The sequence below is a fragment of the Rhodamnia argentea genome, chromosome 3, assembly GCF_020921035.1.
Source record: "Rhodamnia argentea isolate NSW1041297 chromosome 3, ASM2092103v1, whole genome shotgun sequence".
In the NCBI taxonomy this organism is placed as follows: Eukaryota; Viridiplantae; Streptophyta; class Magnoliopsida; order Myrtales; family Myrtaceae; genus Rhodamnia; species Rhodamnia argentea.
In genome coordinates this window covers 801,101-824,781 of record NC_063152.1, presented here as the reverse complement: position 1 = coordinate 824,781, position 23,681 = coordinate 801,101, and the positions used below count along the sequence as shown (strand labels likewise).

The 23,681-nt window shown below is 41.2% G+C and overlaps 2 protein-coding genes and 1 long non-coding RNA gene across 3 annotated transcripts in view; 2 read left to right on the top strand and 1 right to left on the bottom strand.

The window, feature by feature from the left end:
* LOC125314344 overlaps positions 1 to 3,477 on the bottom strand; it is a 35,301-nt gene extending 31,824 nt beyond the window's left edge. The window contains exon 1 of the long non-coding RNA XR_007197852.1: positions 3,398 to 3,477. This is a non-coding gene — a long non-coding RNA (uncharacterized LOC125314344). The remainder of the gene's footprint in view (positions 1 to 3,397) is intronic.
* The window catches only part of LOC125314342, a 396,865-nt gene that overhangs the window by 265,036 nt on the left and 108,148 nt on the right, over positions 1 to 23,681 (top strand). The gene's annotated exons all lie outside the window — the stretch shown is intronic.
* The window catches only part of LOC115730551 (TMV resistance protein N-like), a 322,507-nt gene that overhangs the window by 246,358 nt on the left and 52,468 nt on the right, over positions 1 to 23,681 (top strand). The window lies entirely within an intron of this gene.

Sequence of the window (23,681 nt, the reverse complement as noted above, 5' to 3'; positions counted from 1 at the left end):
CGTACCATTTGTTTCTTCATTTGTTCGGTACCTGCAATGATCAAAGATTCTCACTTTTTCTTTGGTACCCAAATTTGTTTGGGTCCTTTGAGGTTAGCCGTGTAAGTGTATCTAAGAATGTTACAAGTTGGTCAATTGATCTTTGAGCAGGAGCTCCTGGAGTGTTTCGAATCACCACAATTTGAACATCCCGAGAGATGTTCTCCTTCAAATCTTACAAATTGTTTCCTAAAGTGACTCACGACGGCGCATTTAGAAGGTCGCTGCTTTAGTCTTTCTTTTACTGTCGGAAAATAATTTTTCTCATCACTTTCCTTATGAAAACCAAGTCCCGACTTGTTGTAGTAGGGAACTTGTATAGAAAATATATGTTGCAAATTTTTTGAACAGGATGAGAATTTTTTGTGTATTTGCAAAACTTCCTTTCTTAAAATGGAGTTCTCTTTTTCGAAAAGATCATTTTCCTTTTTCAAAGAAACGTTTTCCTCTTCAAAAGGATTTCTTTCCTTTTTCAAGAGATTCCACCCTTGATTTCAATTGTGCATTTCCGCAAGGTATAGAGTCGAATTTCTCATTTAGTTGGCAAAATTCATTTTCGAGAAAACTGATTTTATCTGTTTGTGAAATATCCTTTTGTTTAAAAACAGTTACTTTCTTTTTCAGTTTAGAAAGTCTCTTGAGAGTAATCTTGTATTCTAAACATAGCTCATCCATATACGCAGATACTTTAGGAGAGATGTTTGTATGAGTTACCTCGAGATCATAATCTAAGTTTTCCATTAGACGAACATTTACGTATTATTCATCACTTTCACATTTGGTGTCGCTCCCGGTTTATGTTTTTAATGCTTTCTTGGATTTCTCATCCTTACCTTTCTTCTTTAATAGAGGGCAATTGGGTTTGATGTAGCATCTTTTCTTACATTTGTAACAGATGACTTCTTCACCTTCATTTTCGGTCTCAGATGATCTTTTCCGATTGTATCGTCCGAGATCCATTTTGTCTTTGAAGTTCCTACCTTGTTTAGCCATTCTTCCGAATCTTTTGACCATGAGCACTAGTTCTTCATCATCTACGTCTTTAGAATTTGAAACGTCAGAATCAACATTAGATTTTAAGTCAATTGACTTCTTACCTCTAGTTGTGGTTTCATAATTGATTCTTTCTTCTTCATAAGATTGAAGAGTTCCAATGAGCTCGTCCATTGACAAGGGAGATATTCTTTGAGTCTCTCAAGTGGAAGTTTTAACGTTGTCTCATTCCTTTGTAAGAGCTCGGAGTAGCTTGTTGATTCTCATCGGTCTAGAAACTGGTTGCCCGTGATATGTGAGACCATTCACTATTTCAATGAACCCGTTAAACATTTCTTTCACTGTCTCTTCAGGCTTCATTTTGAATGCTTCATATTGTCCGAGTAGAAAATTGATTTTTGTCTCTTTCACTCTGCCTGTTCCTTCATAGATGACATGAAGCTTGCTCCATATTTCTTTCGATGAGGAGCAATCTACAATACGTCTATATTCAATAGGAGATAATACACTATAAAATGAATAAATAGCCTTTGCATCAAGAGCATCTCTCTTGGCTATCTTAGTTGCAGATAGAGCAGCCGTCGGCGTTGTGTTGTCCCCTGCACTTGTAGTCTCTGTCATTGGTGTTACTCCTCTTTATACAACATCCCAAATTTGAGGATCCTGGCATCTAAGAAATGCTTTAAATTTGTTCCGCTAATCGCTATAATCTTTTCTTTCAAAGTATGGTGGCCTGTTGTTGCTTCCACCTTCGATCCAAGAAGGAGAGAAATTGCTAGTCATAAAGATTGTTAGCTCAAAAGTAAGAACACTTCACAAAATATGAGCACCTAGCTCTGATACCAATTATTGATGGTTAGTGATTTCACCTAGAGGGGGGTGAATAATTGATAGAGTGTGATTTTAAGAATTTATTACGAAATTTAGATCACACAGCATAAAACAGAGATCTCGGATGATGGAGCTAGAGTATATCGCAACGAGCAAGCAATTCAATTGATGTAGGATATGTAATGGGATCGATGCGCGCTGTTTGTATGCAGTTTAGCTATCACAAAATATTTAGAGTGATCAGAGTAAGAGATAAGGAAAACTGCACAAAGGGATTATAGTGGTTCGGCTTTGGTTAAGCCTACATCCACTTCTTCGGTGACGACCAACTAGGCTGGATTCCACTAGTAAACTACCTAGAGGTTATAGATCCGTGATCTCCTTGATAAGCAGGACTTCAAACCTAGCGCCCAACACTCATGTGTACACCTCCTCACAATCACAATGGATGGATCAAGAAGTGTGTTGGAAATGGAATTAACTCTATCTAAGAATTATGAACACTTTTCTCTCTTAACGCCGATCTCTTGTTTCCCTTCGTCTTTGAGATGTCTTTTATACTCTTTCGCCTCCAATCTAGTCATTGCAAGGCATCCAGAAGAGATCTCTCCAAATCTACCCTTTTGGACGAGATGTTTGCCAAAAGACGATTTCTTAGTTGTTGGGGATCGCCAAAGGAAAGTCTTCCCCACTTGGATCAAATTGCCCATACAATTATGATCTCGAGTTTCCACAGATGGTTTCTTCCATTTGGAAAGTCTTTGTTTGTCTTCTAGATTCCGCATCCTTGATTGATCTCAGTCACCGAGAATCGTCAAGAATGATCCAGCTCGATGGCGTTCGTTGATATGAATCAATTAAGCTCAGTTTGTATTCCTCTTGAAGTTCTGATTACTGCTTGTGAAGTACTTTTCTCGTAGCTTGAGCGTCATTCCAATGTCTGAGCTATCCCCGCTCATTGTTTGAGCTCGAACCAGCGTCCGAGACTCTCAGAAACAACATCCGAGCCAAATCCTTTTGCCAGATTCAATCCCGTGCATCCCCGTACCAAAGGATAATATGTAAAACAAGTAAATCACGGCATTATCTCAAAACATAAGAATACTTGGATTGTTTTGTCAACTTCAAAACCGTCTAGGGATTTTTCTCAACAAAGCTCACTCCCTCGTAGGATCAACATTTTTAGGTCCCAAGTGATGGATAATGTGATTGCCATGGAGTGACATAGGAAGGTGTCTTTGGGAGGACTTAGATATTAAGCTCTATTCAGATGTAACCCTTTGTGGCCTTAAGAAATTGATAATTTTGTATTGTTTGCTTTGACTATGCAGCCGGTTTGGTGAATACTAAGAGATGTACCATCCTTCGTCCTAAGTCATTATTGATGATTAATGAAAAGGAGTTGTTTGCTTGCTTCCTCAAGTTCAATTCATTTGTATGAAGTTATAACTTGATGGCCGAAGGATCCTAGGAGACTAAAGAAAGTCAAACGGCTTGGTGGGATGTTTGCGTGCCTACTAGGTTGGGGTGTGACAATTTTCCTCTATTCCAAAGAAATTAGTGGGACTTGATATGCGCCGAAGCCATATCCAAGTAGTGCCAAATCAATATAAGTTGAGCATATACCCACGTAGCCCTTTGGTCTTAATATATATGAAATTTATGATTTCTTCCGAATGTTTTTTATAGTTATTTTCATTGTATTTGCATAATTTTAACAAATTTTAATTTTACTAACATTTTTGGAAATTTTATTGTGACAGAACATATATTCTTGGCATTCATCTATTTTATATAGTTAAAGCCGAAATTTGACAAAGTGTTTACTCCCGTCCATGCTACATGGCACGTCATTTTGTTACGTGACTCGCATTCGCGCTTGCCGCGTGGCACTTCAAGATACTTCTATATTGTTATATGGCATCACATGTGGCATAGTTTTGCTACATGGCCTACATTCGCGTGCTTGCCATATGACACTTCACTTGAATTTGTGATTGCCACATGCATGACGCGCGATTCAGTTTTATTTCAAACTAATTTTAGTCTACTAATGAAGGATATATTTGGGCGAGCTGTAATGGTTTTGGACTTTTTGCTTGATGAAAATTAGTTTAGAGTAAATGTGACATTTTAGTACTAGTCTTGGATTTTTGTGAGATGGAATTACTTCGGAGTAAATTTGCACTCTAGTTTGGGATTTTTAATGGTATTTATTCTAATTTTCATACCAATTGTTAACACAATTTTATTTATGAGCTTTTTTCTATTTGTATATGTAATGCGTTGAAAATTCAACATGCGAACTGCCCTAAGTTACAAAGTGACCAAATTGCCCCCAAACAAAATGCGAAATTACCAAATCACCCCTAAGATTTTGATAAGCTTCAAGATAAAGAAAATCATTACTTGTGGGCCCAACCTTATCACTCAAGCCCTCTTAGTCAAAAAGTTGGACTCGTCTCTCTCTCTTTTTTCTCCCCCACCACCATATACTCTCTCCCTTCTCCGCTTTGTGAACAACAACCCCCTTCCTCTCATTTTCTTCTTCTTTTTCGTGAAAACCAGCCATCAACGAACACACACCACCCTCCCACCCATTCACTCCTTTTCTGTCGTCATTCCCTCCACTACCTCAGGCCACCACCACCACCGCCGTACGCCACCACAAAACCCCCGACAAGAACCCAAAGATCAGCCTTTCCTGTTTCACGTCCGAGCCTTGTTCTACTGTTGTCCCGCATCTTCTGCAGCTCGCTCCAAAGACTACAACATCCATCAGACCATCTTCGACCAACTTGAGCCACCACCGGTAGCCCCACGAAGCCTCGACACCGCCGGAGCCCCAAAATAGCCTAGGCCGGCTTGCTCTTCCCGGCCTCCCCTGTTTTTCGCCTATTACAGCCTCTTTTTGCTGCAGCCCGAGCTCCCTCCGGCCACCGTAAGCTACCTCTGACCACCCACTCGTCCTCCGACATCTCTTCACACTTCCAGCACCAACGTCGGAGCCATCCACCGCTCATCATACCTCAGAACAACCACCATAGCCCCAAAACAGCCATGTTTCCCCTGTTTTGCTCAGCTTGCTTCTGCTTCTGTATCGCCGCTGCTTCGGCAACTCCTCCGCCTAGTTCTGCCACCATCGGCCACCTCTAGCTACCTCGAGACTTTCCCAAGCCGGTCGCTTCGCATCTCTACCCCGGAACCCCCAAACAATCCGCCTCAGCCCCCACCGACATCCCCTTTTTTGCCCCGCTCCGTTGCGGCCATGCCCTATTAGGGCCTATTCCGTGAGCCTACGAGCCGGGCCGCGGCCCATTTTAGCCTGTGTCATGTCTTGGTTTGTCCTAGGCCGTGTCCAGGAAATTTGGTCAAGAGCTTGGGCCGTGTGCCGGGTTGTATCCGAGAAAGTGTGCTCGTGTGGCTGGGCTCATGTGCCGAGCTCGTGGCCCAATTGTTGGAGATTTTGGGCTGTGATTCGTCAAGTCCGTGTCGTGCCTAAAGATTTTCGAGGATCGCCGCCGCTCTCGCTTTGAGCAATTGATCGTGAGTCGACCTCTAATCCTTGGTTAGATCGCTAATTATGTTCGGATTAGTTTGTTTAAATTATTAGGTATTTGAGTAGCTCGATTAGGGACGGTTTAGGTTAGAAATTTGGTTTAAGTTCAATGGCCCTAATTGGTTAAGTTAGTCTAATTAGCTAGGATTCTATAGTTAATTGGATGAGATTGATTGATTTAATGTTTGTTATTGCTTAATAGGGAGTGAGCAATAGACTAGAGACTAGCGTACGATCGATTGACTAATCGAATCGGTTAATATTAATTTGTTTCTTGAATTGAGTTTAAATGTGCATAATTCGATCAAATATTCATGATTAAATTGATTGGATTGCTTAAATCGATCATCTATATCGATTGCCCGAGTGAATGCTTTGATTGGCCATTCATGCATTTGATATTCAATCCGGAGGTAAATTTTCCTCGTTATGCATGCAGAGTTTAGTGTATGATTTTGTGCATTTGTATGACTATATTTGGCATCAATTGCATGTATTGACGTGAAAATGGCCTTGGGTCGAGTCTTTGTGCATGCCTGTGCGAGCTTCCGCCTACAAGGAAAGTTGATAAACTAGCTTGATCGACCGGCATACTTGTGTGGCCATATGATGGTCATCGTTGGCCTAGGGGTACCAAGGGATGATACCTAATACATCTAATGAATTTGTCTTGGGGGTACCGGGGGGATCACTATCGTCGGACCGGGGGTACCAAGAGGCGATATCCAAGATACCTATTATATCCGTCCCGGGGCTACAAGGGGAATTATGATCATCGACCCCGAGATACCAGGGGAGGATATCTATGACATCCCGAATTCCGACTCACTTTCGAAGCATTGAATAAATGAAAGGTCTCATTGATGTATTTCAGTCAAATCTCACTCGGAGTTGATCCCTCTCGAGCGTACTAACGAAATGGGAATGGCTAGCTAGGAAAATCAAGTACGTGGACCTAAGAACTTGATCCTGGATTTGTGACATCCTGAATTCCGACTCACTTTCGAAGCATTGAATAAATGAAAGGTCTCATTGATGTAATTCAGTCGAATCTCACTCGGAGTTGATCCCTCTCGAGCGCACTAACCAAATGGGAATGGCTAGCTAGGAAAATCAAGTACGTGGACCTAAGAACTTGATCCTGGATTGATTCTTTGGCCATGAAAATTGTCGAGGGAATATTCTAGACCAATATAGGCCGATCCTAGAATAATTAAGGAACGATTTGGGTAATGCCCTATACTTGGATCACGGGTGATTCCGTTTGACCTCGTATGGGTTCCAAACGTCCCCGAATTATTTTCTAACGATCGTGTCCATCGGGACTAGTGATTGACCCTCGCAATTGATTGACAACCAAGGTCGCCATGGCTCGAGTAATTCTTAAACGTGATTTTAATCACGGGTCGATACGCGTAACTCCTAAAAGCCGCCCGTTAGTTTGAGATACGCTGAAAATTCTATTGATTGAGATTGATCGCGAATCAAGCTTCGTAATTTGACGTTGGACCTTCGGGGGTTTCAATAAATAAAATTTTGGACGTTTCTTCATCCTGTGTGAAATTCCTTCGCGGTTCGCCCCAAAGAGGTTCAGGAAAAGTATATTTGGACTGGATATGGGAAAGGACCCTTTTGCCCTCGAAAAATACCCTATTTTTCACTTGGAACGAAGGGTATTTTGGTCATTTCCCCTTTTGGCCGAGATTCACTAGTCAATGAGGGGAGATAATTATTTTTTCTATTGACTTTGGGAGCATAATTAATTATTATTAACCTATATTAATTATTATATTGGCATCTTCTTCTTCATTGTCCAAAGACTCTCTCTCTCTCTCTCTAGCTCACTTTCTCTCTACCTCACTCTCCCTCTCCCTCTCCCTCACTTGGTCGAACACCCTCTCTCTCACCCTCCATTGCCGAAAATTCTTCAAGCCTTCTTTGGTGTTGCTTTGGAGCGCTTGGAGTCGCTAGAACGTCGCCGAGTCGCCGGCCGTGCAAGGACCGCCGGAATCGCCGCTCGATTCAAGCTTTTCCTCAACCGTTCAACGGAGGTTTTTGCGAGTTTTTGAGGTAGGATTGTTTCTAAACCTAAATTGGGTGGTTAGGTTGCTAAAATACCATGAAATTGTGAATTTTTGATGAAGAAAAGTGTTGGATTTGAGCTTGTGGAGGGGCTGGACGAAAATTGCAGAAATGGAGGTGAGATATGGTTGTTCTTGCAATGAATAGTAATTGCAAGAGGATATTTGTTTGGTCAAAGTTTGACCATGGTTACCCTACTAACCCTAGTTACTTTTTGTTCAACTATGGTTGCTTTATGCTATTTATTAATCATGGTTAGGTTAGTATTTGACTCTAGTTAGTTTTTTGAACCATGGTTAGTTTAAATATTAACTAGGGTTACTTTTATGTGACATAAAGTCGTTATGCCATGGTGCTAATTAAATGTGACATTATTATAGTATAGTACTATGGTTGTGAATAAATTATATGTTAGAAAATTATTATTGTTCGGCCGTGATATATTTCCACGTTAGTATAATTATAATGGCACGTGATTTATAAATTGCTACGTTAGCGTAATATGGTCGCATGACGTGGATTGGATACTATGGTAGTATTAATTGATCGGGTAGTCTGAATTAATATTTGGATTAGTGTGAATTAATCGGGTGATCCCGAATTATTAATTCTCTAACGTGAGTGAATCACGTGGTCCCGATCTATTCCGAGAAAATGAGAAGGGTCGTATTCAATCAAGTCAGTTCGAGGCCAAAGTGAGCCGTATTCGTCCGATTGTCCGAGACCGAGGAAATGTGAGGGTCGTATTCAATCAAGTCGATGCGAGGCCAAAGTGAGCCGTATTCGTCCGATTGTCTAAGACCGAGAAAGCAAGAAAGTCGTGTTCAATTAAGTCGTCCGAGACCAAAGTGAGTCGTGTTCGACTAATTGTCCAAGACTTGATCCGATCGTGTTCCTATGTGTCCGAGACCGAGATCCGTGGGTCGTATTCCTATGTGTCCGAGACCCGGGTATATGTATTGAGCCGTGTTCCATAAAGGTCCGAGGCTCAATGTTATGAACTTATTTGATGGCGGTGGACTAACGTGGAATATTCTGGAGGAACGTGGAATATTTTTGGAGTAACGTGAAATATTCTGGAGGAATGTGGAATATTCCGGAGGAATGTGGAATATTTTTGGAGTAACGTGGAATATTCCGGAGTGACGTGGAATATTTTTGGAGTAACGTAGAAATTTTCGGAGTAATGTGGATATTTATATTATGGCATGATGCGTTAAAAACATGCCCTGGAGCACGTAGAATATTTTATTGTCGGACCGAGGCGTGGAACGCCGAGAGGGGAGTAACGTAGAATATTTGAGAAGGTGTGAGAATTTTCGGAGAAAGAGTGGAATTTTCTGGAATTTAATTGGGGAATTTTTGGGTAAGAAAGAAAGAGTTGTTGGAAATTGTTGCTCGCCTAGATTGTGTCCGGAGGCACTAGCGACCTGATTTAGGGTTAGAGATTTTCCTACTGAGACTTTATCTTACCCCGTCGTGGGTTCGTTGTTTTCGGACCCTCCGCCGCAATGATCCGACCCAAAGATCGAGATGCCGGGAGAAGTTGTGGAGCCTTTGGATGCTGAGTAGCCGCTTGAGATAGCGAGGATGAGGCTTAGGATAGTCGGCCCCTCGGTTTTTTGTGGAGTGTTGTATTTTGGTTGTGTAGCGGGCTTCGACCACGTGTCTTTTGTTATAGGTGGTCACGGGCTTGTACAGTGGCCCCCGAAGCCTTAAGTTTGACAGTTTGTAACAACTATGTATATATGTACATATGTGTGTTTTTACCATCCCAAGTTATCGTAGTGTTATTGGTTTTACGTACGGAGATTTTGTTGCTTCCGCATATGTTGTATAATATTGTTGGCCCGAGGATCCTGGAGAACCGTACGCAAGCGAGGCCAGGTGGGATGTCGACGGTTCATAAGGTTCGGGTCGTGACATCCCCGTTTGGAGTGGTATCAGAGCAAGGTCAGCTCGATCGAATGAGATTGAGACTTGGAGTAATAAGGAGTGATGACTTGGGGACGATTAGATACTGGGACCCTTAGGATAAGACATTGATTTCTGAATCTTGAGGATTATAGGGTTGAACTTGTATTGTACTCTAATGGTTCTAGTATCTTTTTGTTTTATTGGTAAACTTGGGTGATGGTATTATTGAGGTTTATAAGTGAGCAAACAGGAAATTGAGGAGCCATAAGTATAGATTTTGAGGTTGTACATGTGCTTGAGGCTAATAGAGGATTGCCTTTGAGTGAAGGGTCGCTTGGATTATATGACCGTGATTATGGTTTGTCAATGACTCAACTTGAAGAATATGCTAGAACATAGGCAATTGATCTATGAGACGTGATAGTCATTGGTGGAATTAGAGATCTTTGGTGGATAAGAATTGATCTGGAAGCGACTATGGTACGTCGAGTAACGAGGACAATCATGCAGTGCAGATGTTTGTGGCATTAAAATGAAAGTTGATGAATGTGCATGCATGAGCTTATCACGATTGGACTTAATAAACTGTCGCTTGGTATGGGACAAGTGACGGGATACCTATAAACCGTAATGAAGCATGATATGGGTCGTGTGGAACGGGACTCTCTCCGTAGAAGTATGACTTGGGACAACCCGCAACGACCGGGTTTGATGAGGGCGGGGAGTGATCGCCGGGACAGAGAGGTCCGGACAAGGAGCGGCTCCCGACGGGCTTCTAAGATATCAAGGAGGCAGGAATGACCCAGGCCATAAATTGAAAGGGAAAGTCTAGGTATCGGGTTAAGTCCGATCTTGATTAAGAGACGTGTTGCACCGAGTTGATCCTCAAGGTGAAATTTCAAAATTTGCTTGGCATTTGTGATGGCGCCTGGGATTGGCATGATTAAAGGCTTCATGTGGGCAAGTGGATGCTATTATGTAGTTGGCATCATGTGATTATTGTGGCAAAGGTTTAACTGAGAGATTAGACGGCGTGTGGGGTTCATACCCCGTTGAACTGGTATCTTCCGAAAGTGTGATAGTCTATTGTGTTCGTATTAGAGGAACAGGTGCCTTTATATTTAAAATATGAGCGATTGACTCACTGAAGTAATGTCTTGAATGATTGCTTGATGTTAGCCTAGTTGAGGCTTGCCTAGTAATTGGTGGTTCATTGAGAAATTGCCTCGTTGAGGCTAACTTGATAGATAGTCACCGGTTATGGGTGACTTGGAACCCTTGGATAATTGGCAAGTAGTTGAGAGTTACCTAAGAACCACTGGGTGGTTGATTGTTGGTGAGAGATAATGAGATGAGCAATTTGTAACTGCTAGACTCAAGTATATGACTTAAGTCTTTAATTCCTATAGGGAACTGTAGTGGTTCAAGTGCTATAAGAACCTAATGAGGTCGAACAACCAGAGTATGGTCACTAGAGGAGCATATGGCTCGAGTATGCAAAATATGAGAAGATCCAAGAACCGAAAGGAATCATGATAAGTGAGTAAAGATGAACCACGAGAGTATGAGCGCTGGAAGAGCGTTTGGCCCGAGCTTGTAAGTTGTACGAGACCCTAGAGTTGAAGGGGTCAAGAGAACCTTGAGAGGAATTTGAAATTCGATGGATAGGCGACTCAAGAAGGAGCTGCCGTTGTTGCCCAAAGCAGATAAGACCGCTACTGTTGATTGTGTTGTTAGCAAAGTAAATGGTAGAGATTATGGGAAAGACGATAGAGAATGGAAAAGAAAATCGTTTGAAAGAAAGCTTGTGGAAGGATGCATAAGAGTGAGATTGATTAAGTTCGATGGAGAAAGAGTGAATTAAAACTACCTTTCTCTGGATTGGGGATTATGTAAGGAAACCTCGGAGGTTCCGGGTGCACGGATGAAAAGAAAGTGACCCCGGCAGTTACTAACCTTAAGAGGCCGTCGATCATTAGTGAAAGATCACTAAAGGAAGGGTTTTTCCTTGAAGGCATGATATATGCCTGGATTGTCTTTGCCAAGTTGTCCAATGGAAAGTACCTTTCTAAGGTTACTCGAAAACAAGGATTGTCCGAACTTTAATAGCTTTGCAAAGATCCGAAGGCGATCCACCAATACGAGACAAAGTCCTTGAAGCTATCTACGTGTACTAAGGGAGGACAAGGACCCTTTGAATTAAACGTGAAGTCCCTAAGGAGATTGAAATTCGAAAGTCTTATGACTAGTTGTTACTCTAATTCTGAGGAATGATAACGGGTCGTAATGAATGAAGTGGATGATCGGAAGAGGAATAAGCAAGAGAATTTTCGTTCATGGATTGCGAGTAAGGGAATTTTCACTTATGGAGCATAGAATGTGCCGGGGAGGAATGGCTATTACCTTGGCGTATAGCCTGTAATTAAAGATTGACATTTCTTCTCTATCACAAGGAAAAAAAAAAATTTATGGAAAAAGTTATGTCAATTGTCTGACTTTGTTGATTTATATGCGATTGAGTGAGGTTGAATCAGGACCACTAGAAGTGGTATTGCGAGTTATCATCCTAAAGGATAGGGCGTCATTTTTAAAGGGCAATTGGATCATGAGATGGTCGTTAATGGAAAGGAAAGGGAATGGCCCGATAATCCCGACTACCCACAGTGTTCATGGATGGAGGAGTAAGCAAAAAGGGGAACTTGGATTGTACTCGCAAGGTGAATTGATTTAATCAATTATGATACCCAAGGTGTGGATGTGCGGAGACCGAGGAAGAACCTCAACTCCTTTGAACCTTGTCGCTAAAGATGACTCGGTTATTAGAAGAGAATGTCAAGTGTGGGGGTATTTGAATCCTGGAGTAAGAACACCGCTATTGGCGTGAACTCCAAAGACGAAGTGGATTCGAAGTAGAACAATGCCACCGTAGTGTATCGTTTCCTTCATAGGGTAAGAGACCTCGGTGTGGAAGGAAGAGAAAGTTCTAATTGTCGTGGCATTAAGATTGAACATCTAGACTAAGAAAGAAAACGCATAACTCAAATGATCTCCTTAAAATTATTCTAAGGACTTGTTTTGTAGACAATGTTGAATTCCTGGAAATGTCGATGTTCGTTGGAACGAATGAAATGGGGATAAGATCGTATTAGCTGGTTGTGGAACCAAGAGATTGAGGGACTGATGCTTCCCGAGGGAAGAGTGATAAAAATGAAAAAAATGTGGCATGGTCTAACTGGAAATCTATAAAGACGGAGAGCCAAAGTATAAACTATCAAGTGGATGGTACGAATGACGGTTTAAACGAATCGACACACCGGTAGCAAGAGCCGACAATAGTCGGATTGTGTATCCAAGGAATAATTGAATTAATTGTTACCGTCTTTAGAGACGATGATTGGACTCGTTTAAGGAGTCACGAGAAGCATGATCCCGAGGAAACAATCAGAGTATGCTAAGTGTGAAGAGTGCGAGTTTTGGGTCCGATAAGGTGAAATTCATTGGTCGTGTGAAGTCCGAGAGAGGGGATCCCTATGAATCCTTCAGGATTAAAAAGTGATAATGTATCGACTAAGGTCGATGTGAGTTATTGAAATTTGAAGTTTCCTGAAATTAATGAACTGTCATAGACGGATCTAGGAAGATTCCCCACAAGAATTATTCCATTGATGAAAAGGACTAAGGACGAGACGTAGAGCGAATGGATGAAATTGTTTATGAAGATGGGAGTGTTGCTTGTGCAAGGAATGACCTCGCAACTATGTGAACTACAAGAGTTAGAAATATTGACTGCACCAAAGGGAACCGAAGGAAAGGTCATGTTTGCGATGCCCTTACCGCTAAGGAATGGTGAATTAAGTAGCGGATGCATATAATTGAAAATCGAGCATCTTGCATTTGGCAACGAAGGGATAGACCTTACCTCGAGGAATAAGAGATTCAACTCCTAAATTGGAAGTTTACCAATTGACTAGTTTGATGGCTATTTGAAGCATCAAGCCTAAAGGTCAGAAAGGAATTGAGATATGGCGATGAATGGACCCGGACTTCTAAGGGTCGTGGAAACGAATAGAACAAGGAGGAAATTCAGACTTCTGATTATTTGGAAAAGAAACCTCGAAGTTGAGGATAGAAACCTTGAAGTTCAATAGACGAGTGTACGAGTTCAATAGTGGAGAGGAATCTAAAGATATGACCTCATCGGAATGTGAGGGGAGAATTACGATGTCCAATGGAATGGACTGAAGGTTGGATCGGCCTTACATGTGGTTAAGGATGAGACATGCCGGCCAGGAAGAGGCATGACCTTAAAAATCAAAAGATTACTATGAACGTTGAAGGTTTTCAAATGGAGTTGAGAGCAAATTACTACAAAAGTAATCTTGAACTTGCTTAAGGAGTCGAGAATGTTACGACTCGATTTGAATAATAGAGGGCAAGTTGATAAAGGCCATGAGTCTTATGCGATGCTTTGGAAAGACCTTCACTCCGGAATTAGAAAAGTTGGATTGTAGTAACGTATGCATGTTATTCTTGGACCAATAGTCAATGGAAGAGGTGATTTGAATACTCGAGGACATGGTACCAACAGATTTTGCAAATGACAAAAGGGAAGAGGAAGGTGAACACGGTTGAGGACCAAAGAAAACGAGTTCGAAGGATGAAAACCGTTGTTGTTAAGGAGGTTATCGAAGTGTTAAATGACGACAAGAACTACTTTGGGAAGTGTGGTAGCGATGAGGCGTCAGCACCCCATAAGACGAGATGATTGGAGAATTGCAAATTTCGAGGATGAAATTTTGTAAGGGGGGAAGAATTGTCACATCCTGAATTCCGACTCACTTTCGAAGCATTGAATAAATGAAAGGTCTCATTGATGTATTTCAGTCGAATCTCACTCGGAGTTGATCCCTCTCGAGCGGACTAACCAAATGGGAATGGCTAGCTAGGAAAATCAAGTACGTGGACCTAAGAACTTGATCCTGGATTGATTCTTTGGCCATGAAAATTGTCGAGGGAATATTCTAGACCAATATAGGCCGATCCTAGAATAATTAAGGAACGATTTGGGTAATGCCCTATACTTGGATCACGGGTGATTCCGTTTGACCTCGTATGGGTTCCAAACGTCCCCGAATTATTTTCTAACGATCGTGTCCATCGGGACTAGTGATTGACCCTCGCAATTGATTGACAACCAAGGTCACCATGGCTCGAGTAATTCTTAAACGTGATTTTAATCATGGGTCGATACGCGTAACTCCTAAAAGCCGCCCGTTAGTTTGAGATACGCTGAAAATTCTATTGATCGAGATTGATCGCGAATCAAGCTTCAGAATTTGACGTTGGACCTTCGGGGGTTTCAATAAATAAAATTTTGGACGTTTCCTCATCCTGTGTGAAATTCCTTCGCGGTTCGCCCCAAAGAGGTTCAGAAAAAGTATATTTGGACTGGATATGGGAAAGGACCCTTTTGCCCTCGAAAAATACCCTATTTTTCACTTGGAACGAAGGGTATTTTGGTCATTTCCCCTTTTGGCCGAGATTGACTAGTCAATGAGGGGAGATAATTATTTTTCTCTTGACTTTGGGAGCATAATTAATTATTATTAACCTATATTAATTATTATATTGGCATCTTCTTCTTCATTGTCCAAAGACTCTCTCTCTCTCTCTAGCTCACTTTCTCTCTACCTCACTCTCCCTCTCCCTCTCCCTCACTTGGTCGAACACCCTCTCTCTCACCCTTCATTGCCGAAAATTCTTCAAGCCTTCTTTGGTGTTGCTTTGGAGCGCTTGGAGTCGCTAGAACGTCGCCGAGTCGCCGGCCGTGCAAGGACCGCCGGAATCGCCGCTCGATTCAAGCTTTTCCTCAACCGTTCAACGGAGGTTTTTGCGAGTTTTTGAGGTAGGATTGTTTCTAAACCTAAATTGGGTGGTTAGGTTGCTAAAAGACCATGAAATTGTGAATTTTTGATGAAGAAAAGTGTTGGATTTGAGCTTGTGGAGGGGCTGGACGAAAATTGCAGAAATGGAGGTGAGATATGGTTGTTCTTGCAATGAATAGTAATTGCAAGAGGATATTTGTTTGGTCAAAGTTTGACCATGGTTACCCTACCAACCCTAGTTACTTTTTGTTCAACTATGGTTGCTTTATGCTATTTATTAATCATGGTTAGGTTAGTATTTGACTCTAGTTAGTTTTTGAACCATGGTTAGTTTAAATATTAACTAGGGTTACTTTTATGTGACATAAAGTCGTTATGCCATGGTGCTAATTAAATGTGACATTATTATAGTATAGTACTATGGTTGTGAATAAATTATATGTTAGAAAATTATTATTGTTCGGCCGTGATATATTTCCACGTTAGTATAATTATAATGGCACGTGATTTATAAATTGCTACGTTAGCGTAATATGGTCGCATGACGTGGATTGGATACTATGGTAGTATTAATTGATCGGGTAGTCTGAATTAATATTTGGATTAGTGTGAATTAATCGGGTGATCCCGAATTATTAATTCTCTAACGTGAGTGAATCACGTGGTCCCGATCTATTCTGAGAAAATGAGAAGGGTCGTATTCAATCAAGTCGTCTGAGGCCAAAGTGAGCCGTATTCGTCCGATTGTCCGAGACCGAGGAAATATGAGGGTCGTATTCAATCAAGTCGTCCGAGGCCAAAGTGAGCCGTATTCGTCCGATTGTCCGAGACCGAGGAAATGTGAGGGTCGTATTCAATCAAGTCGTCCGAGGCCAAAGTGAGCCGTATTCGTCCGATTGTCCGAGACCGAGAAAGCAAGAAAGTCGTGTTCAATTAAGTCGTCCGAGAACAAAGTGAGTCGTGTTCGACTAATTGTCCAAGACTTGATCCGATCGTGTTCCTATGTGTCCGAGACCGAGATCCGTGGGTCGTATTCCTATGTGTCCGAGACCCGGGTATATGTATTGAGCCATGTTCCATAAAGGTCCGAGGCTCAATGTTATGAACTTATTTGATGGCGGTGGACTAACGTGGAATATTCTGGAGGAACGTGGAATATTTTTGGAGTAACGTGAAATATTCTGGAGGAATGTGGAATATTCCGGAGGAATGTGGAATATTTTTGGAGTAACGTGGAATATTCTGGAGTGACGTGGAATATTTTTGGAGTAACGTAGAAATTTTCGGAGTAATGTGGATATTTATATTATGGCATGATGCGTTAAAAACATGCCCTGGAGCACGTAGAATATTTTATTGTCGGAGCGGGGCGTGGAACGCCGAGAGGGGAGTAACGTAGAATATTTGAGAAGGTGTGAGAATTTTCGGAGAAAGAGTGGAATTTTCTGGAATTTAATTGGGGAATTTTTGGGTAAGAAAGAAAGAGTTGTTGGAAATTGTTGCTCGCCTAGATTGTGTCTGGAGGCACTAGCGACCTGATTTAGGGTTAGAGATTTTCCTACTGAGACTTTATCTTACCCCGTCGTGGGTTCGTTGTTTTCGGACCCTCCGCCGCAATGATCCGACCCAAAGATCGAGATGCCGGGAGAAGTTGTGGAGCCTTTGGATGCTGAGTAGCCGCTTGAGATAGCGAGGATGAGGCTTAGGATAGTCGGCCCCTCGGTTTTTTGTGGAGTGTTGTATTTTGGTTGTGTAGCGGGCTTCGACCACGTGTCTTTTGTTATAGGTGGTCACGGGCTTGTACAATGGCCCCCGAAGCCTTAAGTTTGACAGTTTGTAACAACTATGTATATATGTACATATGTGTGTTTTTACCATCCCAAGTTATCGTAGTGTTATTGGTTTCTGTACGGAGATTTTGTTGCTTCCGCATATGTTGTATAATATTGTTGGCCTGAGGATCCCGGAGAACTGTACGCAAGCGAGGCCAGGTGAGATGTCGATGGTTCATAAGGTTCGGGTCGTGACAATATCAGACCTGTCCGTCCCGGGGGTACCAGGGAGATGATTGGTTGCCATGACCGAAAGAAATGGAACGATGCCTTGTCTTGCCATAAAGAGCATTGATTGACTAGAACACTGGCACCCACCGACTAGTGTTCCTAACTAAATGGCCTTAATTATGTCAACTGAATTGTGTGTGTTATTCTGTGGATTGATATTATATGATATTCTGCTAATGAGTTAAATTGGTGTGATTGTCATATCAAGCTATCCTTATATTTTGTGTGGCTTCCTGACGGGTAAGTTGCATGTAGTTGAGATATCTGTACTGTAAGATATGATTAATTGATAAGATGTACTGAATGAATCAACGAACTTAGCCGGGCTTAGGCGTTGATTCACTGGGATTTATTTATTACCCGTCGTGGTTAACCTTTTTCAGGTCTAAAATGATGGAGTTTAGGGTTCCGTTGAAATTAATACCAAGGGCTATGTTGACATAGCCCCTTACCCGGAGTAGATACGAGTGGACCCTACCCGCTCCGAAGTGTGACATCCTGTGATCTGGCTCGTTTTGAAGCCTTGAATAAATGAAAAGTCTCATCGATGTACTTCAGTTGAATCTCACTCGGAATTGATCCCTCTCGAGTAGACTAACCAAATGGGAATGGCTAGCTAGGAAAATCAAGTACGTGGACCTAAGAACTTGGTCATGGACTGACTCTTTGGCCATGAAAATTGTCGAGGGAATATTTTGGACCAATATAGGCCGATCCTAGAATAATTAAGGAACGATTTGGATAATACCCAACGCTTGGATCACGGGTGATTCCGTTCGACCTCGTATGGGTTCCGAACGTCCCTGAATTATTTTCTAACGATCGTGTCCATCGGGATTAGTGATTGACCCTCGCAATTGATTGACAACCAAGGTCGCCATGGCTCGAGTAATTCTTAAACGTGATTTTAATCACGGGTCGATATGCGTAACTCCTAAAAGCCGCCCGTTAGTTTGAGATACGCTGAAAATTCTATTGATCGAGATTGATCGCGAATCGAGCTTCAGAATTTGACATCGGACTTTCAGGGGTTTCAATAAATAAAATTTTGGACGTTTCCTCATCCTGTGTGAAATTCCTTCGCGGTTCGCCCCAAAGAGGTTCAGGAAATGTATATTTGAACTGGATATGGGAAAGGACCCATTTGCCCTCGAAAAATACCCCATTTTTCACTTGGAACTAAGGGTATTTTGGCCATTTTCCCTTTTGGCCGAGATTGACTAGTCAATGAGGGGAGATAATTATTTTTCTCTTGACTTTGGGAGCATTATTAACCTATATTAATTATTATATTGGCATCTTCTTCTTCATTATCCAAAGACTCTCTCTCTCTAGCTCACTTTCTCTCTACCTCACTCTCCCTCTCCCTCTCCCTCACTTGGCCGAACACCCTCTCTCTCACCCTCCGTTGCCGAAAATTCTTCAAGCCTTCTTTGGTGTCGCTTTGGAGCGCTTGGAGTCGCTAGAACGTCGCCGAGTCGCCGGCCGTGCAAGGACCGCCGGAATCGCCGCTCGATTCAAGCTTTTCCTCAACCGTTCAACGGAGGTTTTTGCGAGTTTTTGAGGTAGGATTGTTTCTAAACCTAAATTAGGTGGTTAGGTTGCTAAAAGACCATGAAATTGTGAATTTTTGATGAAGAAAAGTGTTGGATTTGGGCTTGTGGAGGGGCTGGACGAAAATTGCAGAAATGGAGGTGAGATATGCTTGTTCTTGCAATGAATAGTAATTGCAAGAGGATATTTGTTTGGTCAAAGTTTGACCATGGTTACCCTACCAACCCTAGTTACTTTATGCCCTAACTAGAGTTACTTTATGCTATAGTTTAATCATGGTTAGGTTAGTATTTAACTCTAGTTAATTTTTGAACCATGGTTAGTTAATATATTAACTAGGGTTACTTTTATGTGACATAAAGTCGTTATGCCACGGTGCTAATTAAATGTGACATTGTTATAGTATAGTACTATGGTCGTGAATTAATTATATGTTAGAAAATTATTATTGTTCGGCCGTGATATATTTCCACGTTAATATAATTATAATGGCACGTGATTTATAAATTGCTACGTTAGCATAATATGGTCGCATGACGTAGATTGGATACTATGGTAGTATTAATTGATCGGGTAGTCTGAATTAATATTTGGATTAGTGTGAATTAATCGGGTGATCCCGAATTATTAATTCTCTAACGTGAGTGAATCACGTGGTCCCGATCTATTCCGAGCAAATGTGAGGGTCGTATTCAATCAAGTCGTCCGAGGCCAAAGTGAGCCGTATTCGTCTGATTGTCCGAGACCGAGAAAGCAAGAAAGTCGTGTTCAATTAAGTCGTCCGAGACCAAAGTGAGTCGTGTTCGACTAATTGTCCGAGACTTGATCCGGTCGTGTTCCTATGTGTCCGAGACCGAGATCCGTGGGTCGTATTCCTATGTGTCCGAGACCCCGATATATATAGAGCCATGTTTCATAAAGGTCCGAGGCTCAATTTCATGAACTTATGATGGCGGTGGAGTAACGTGGAATATTCTAGAGTGACGTGGAATATGTTTGGAGTAACGTGGAATATTCTAGAGTGACGTGGAATATGTTTGGAGTAACGTGGAATATTCCGGAGTAACGTAGAATATTCCGGAGTGACGTGGAATATTTTTGGAGTAACGTGGAATATTCCGGAGTGACGTGGAATATTTTCGGGGTAATGTGGATATTTATATTATGGCCGAATGTGTTAAAAATGGGCCCCGGAGTACGTAGAATATTTTATTGTCGGACTGAGGCGTGGAACGCCGAGACGGGAGTAACGTAGAATATTTGAGAAGGTGTGAGAATTTTCGGAGAAAGAATGAAATTTTCTGAAATTTAATTGGGGAATTTTTGGGTAAGAAAGAAAGAGTTGTTGGAAATTGTTGCTCGCCTAGATTGTGTCTGGAGGCACTAGCGACCTGATCTAGGGTTAGAGATTTTCCTACTGAGATTTTTATCTCACCCCGTCGTGGGTTCGTTGTTTTTCAGACCCTCCGCTGCAATGATCCGACCCGGAGATTGAGATGCCGGGAGAAATGGTGGAGCCTTCAGAAGCTGAGTAGCCGCTTGAGATAGCGAGGTTGAGGCTTAGGATAGTTGGCCTCTCGACTTTTGTAGAGTACTTTGTTTTGGTTGTGTAGCGGGCTTCGACCACGTGTCTTTTGTTAGGTGGTCACAGGCTTGTACAATGGCCCCCGAAGCCCTAGGTTTGACAGTTTGTAACAACTATGTATATATGTACATATGTGTGTTTTTACCATCCCAAGTTATCGTAGATTTATTGGTTTTCTGTACGGAGATTTTGTTGCTTCCGCATGTGTTGTATAATATTGTTGGCCTGAGGATCCTGGAGAACCGTACGCAAGCGAGGCCAGGTGGGATGTCGACGGTTCGTAGGGTTCGGGTCGTGACACGAAGTATGGAGCTAAATAATATATTGCTTTGATTGGATAAGATAAGTCTGTCAACAAAATGATGTTTTTGCGTTAACACGTTTCCTGCTTTTCTATCGTTGTGATATGATATTGTTTGGGAGTGTTATACGTTTCCGCATGCATAGTAAGGTATCGTAGGTTGGTAGCATGCCTAGGATGCTATCATTTATGACCTGAGGGATGAATTGGCAAGGATGCCGCGTGCTCGAGGATCGGGGTGTGACAGTATATGTATATAAATTCTAAAATGTAAAATGATAAGAGTTATCTCTGATTTTCCAAAATGTGCGAATATACATACACCTAAAATATGATAATTTCTTGAAAGATTAGAGTAGAATATGCTTCAATAGCAACATATTCTCAAATGGGAATTCCACATTTTTAATGTAAGGAAGCAACATTATCATAAAAATCATCCCATTTTTTCCCCTTTCAAAACGTTGATCAAAGTCAGTTTCGATGTTTTTGTAGGACTTCCAACATTTGAAATATGTTAATTTCAGTTGCTGCGAGTTGTTGGTTCGCATGCCTGACCTCTCATGTACTCCAAATCTCGAGGAATTCCTATAGCTCGTAGTAGGGACATCAATGATGTGCTCAAGGTAAGTTATGACGGACTAGACCCAAATGAGAAGGAGATTTTTCTCCGCATTGCCTGCTTCTTTAATGGTGATAGTGAGTAGGTAAAGAAAGTGCTCAACAGTTGTGATTTTAAAGCAGTGATATGGTTACAAGTTCTCATTGAGAGATCCTTGATAAGAACTACGCACGAAAACTTGCAAATGCATGACTTGATTCGATTGATGGTTAAAGATATTGTGAACCAAGAATGTGATGAGCCCAGAAGACATAGCAGACTATGGATGTATGACGATGTTCTCGATGTTCAGTTAGACAACATGGTAAGACTTCCAAATATCATCAAAATTCTGCTCCTTATCTTTAACTCTAATTACTGAACATGCATAATCTAAATAGTCTTGTCTATACAGGGAGATCATTCTATAAAAGCCATAGTTTTGGAGCCACCTGAGCCGACAGAGATATGTATCGGTCCCGATGCTTTTACCAAAATGAGAAGGTTGAGATTGCTCAATTTACGCAATGTGCATAATTCTTTCCAAGGTCCTATATGTCTTCCTAATAAACCAAGATGGTTTCAATAGGCTGAATGTGTTTCTAGGATTCCGGAATTTTCCTCCGCTCCAAAAATATTATAAAAGTGGGACTTGATGTGGGCTGGAGCAATATCCCAAAGGCGCCAAATCAAAATAAGGTAAGGATATACCTACATAACCCTTTTGGATTAAATATATGAATTTGTGTTTTCTTCCGAATGTTTTCCAAAGTTGGTTCCATTGTCTTTGTAAAATTTTAACATATTTTAAATTTTATTGTGATAGAACATATATTCTTGACATTCATCTATTACATATAGTTAAAGCCCGAATCTAGAATCCAAAAAAGTGTTCACTCCTATCCATGCTGCATGGCATTTCATTTTGTTGCCTCGCGTACGCACTTGCCATGTGGCACTTCGCTATACTTCTATGATTGTTATATGGCATGAGACATGGCAGGTTTTTGTTACATAGCCTACACTCGCATGCTCGCCACTCAACACTTCACTTGAATTTTGTGAATGCCACATGCATGACGCGCGATATAGTTTTATTTCAAACTACTTTTAGTCTACTGATGAAGGATATATCTATGTGAGGTGTAATGGTTCATAACTTTTTGCTAGACCAAAATTACTTTAAAGTAAATGTGTCATTTTGTACTAGTCTAGGATTTTTGTGAGATGAATTTACTTCGGAGTAAATTTGGACTCTAACTTGGGATTTTTAATGGTATTTATTCTAATTTTCATAACAATCGCTAACACAGTTTTATTTGTGATTTTTTTTTTCTATTTGTATATGTATATACATCTAAAATGTAAAATGATAAGAGTTATTGCTGATTTGCCAAAATGTGCCAATATACATATACTTAAAGTATGATAATTTCTTGAGAGATCAGTACCAAATATGCTTCAGTAGCAACATATTCTCAAATGGGAATTCCACAGTTTAAATGTAAGGAAGCAACATCATCATACAATCACCCTGTTTTCCTCCTTTCAAAACCTCTATCAATGTCGGTTTTGTTGTTTTTGCGGGACTTCCAGCATTTGAGTACGTTAATATATGTTACTGCGAGTTGTTGGTTTGCATGCTTGCCCTCTTGTGTACTCCAAATCTCGAGGAATTGGATATGCATAATTGCAAACGCTTAGTTGAAGCCCATGAGTCCATCGCATATCATGACAAGATACAGGTATTGAATAAATGGGGTGCTCTGAACTTAGCATTTTTCCAAATGTGCTCATGCCAGAAAATCTTCGAACTCTCGATCTTGCATGGTGCACAAAGTTTGAGAAGTTCACTGATATTCCACATAAACTCAAATGTCTGAAAAATATTTTTTACAAAGGGCCGCTGTTAAAAGACTTCCTACATCAATAAAAAAAAAAATCTTCTCTTTGGAGACAATGTATTTAATGGATTGCCAAAATTTGGTAAGTCTTCTGTGTAACATCTACAAGTAACCAAACATCGCACACTTGCAACTTGATGGCTGCATGAATTTAATCGGGTTTCCAAAATATGTATTGTGGTTGCGAGGAAGGGAAAGTGTGTTTTGAGTGATTGTGGATGGAAATGTAGAAGATCAAAGTGTGTGGGGATGGTTACGGGCTGATATATGCTAAATGCAAGGTTGAAAACAATCTGTTCAAGGCTTAAAGGACACACCACCAGCCAAAGAATAAGATTGGGATCAACGAAGTTCACCTCCGAGGCTT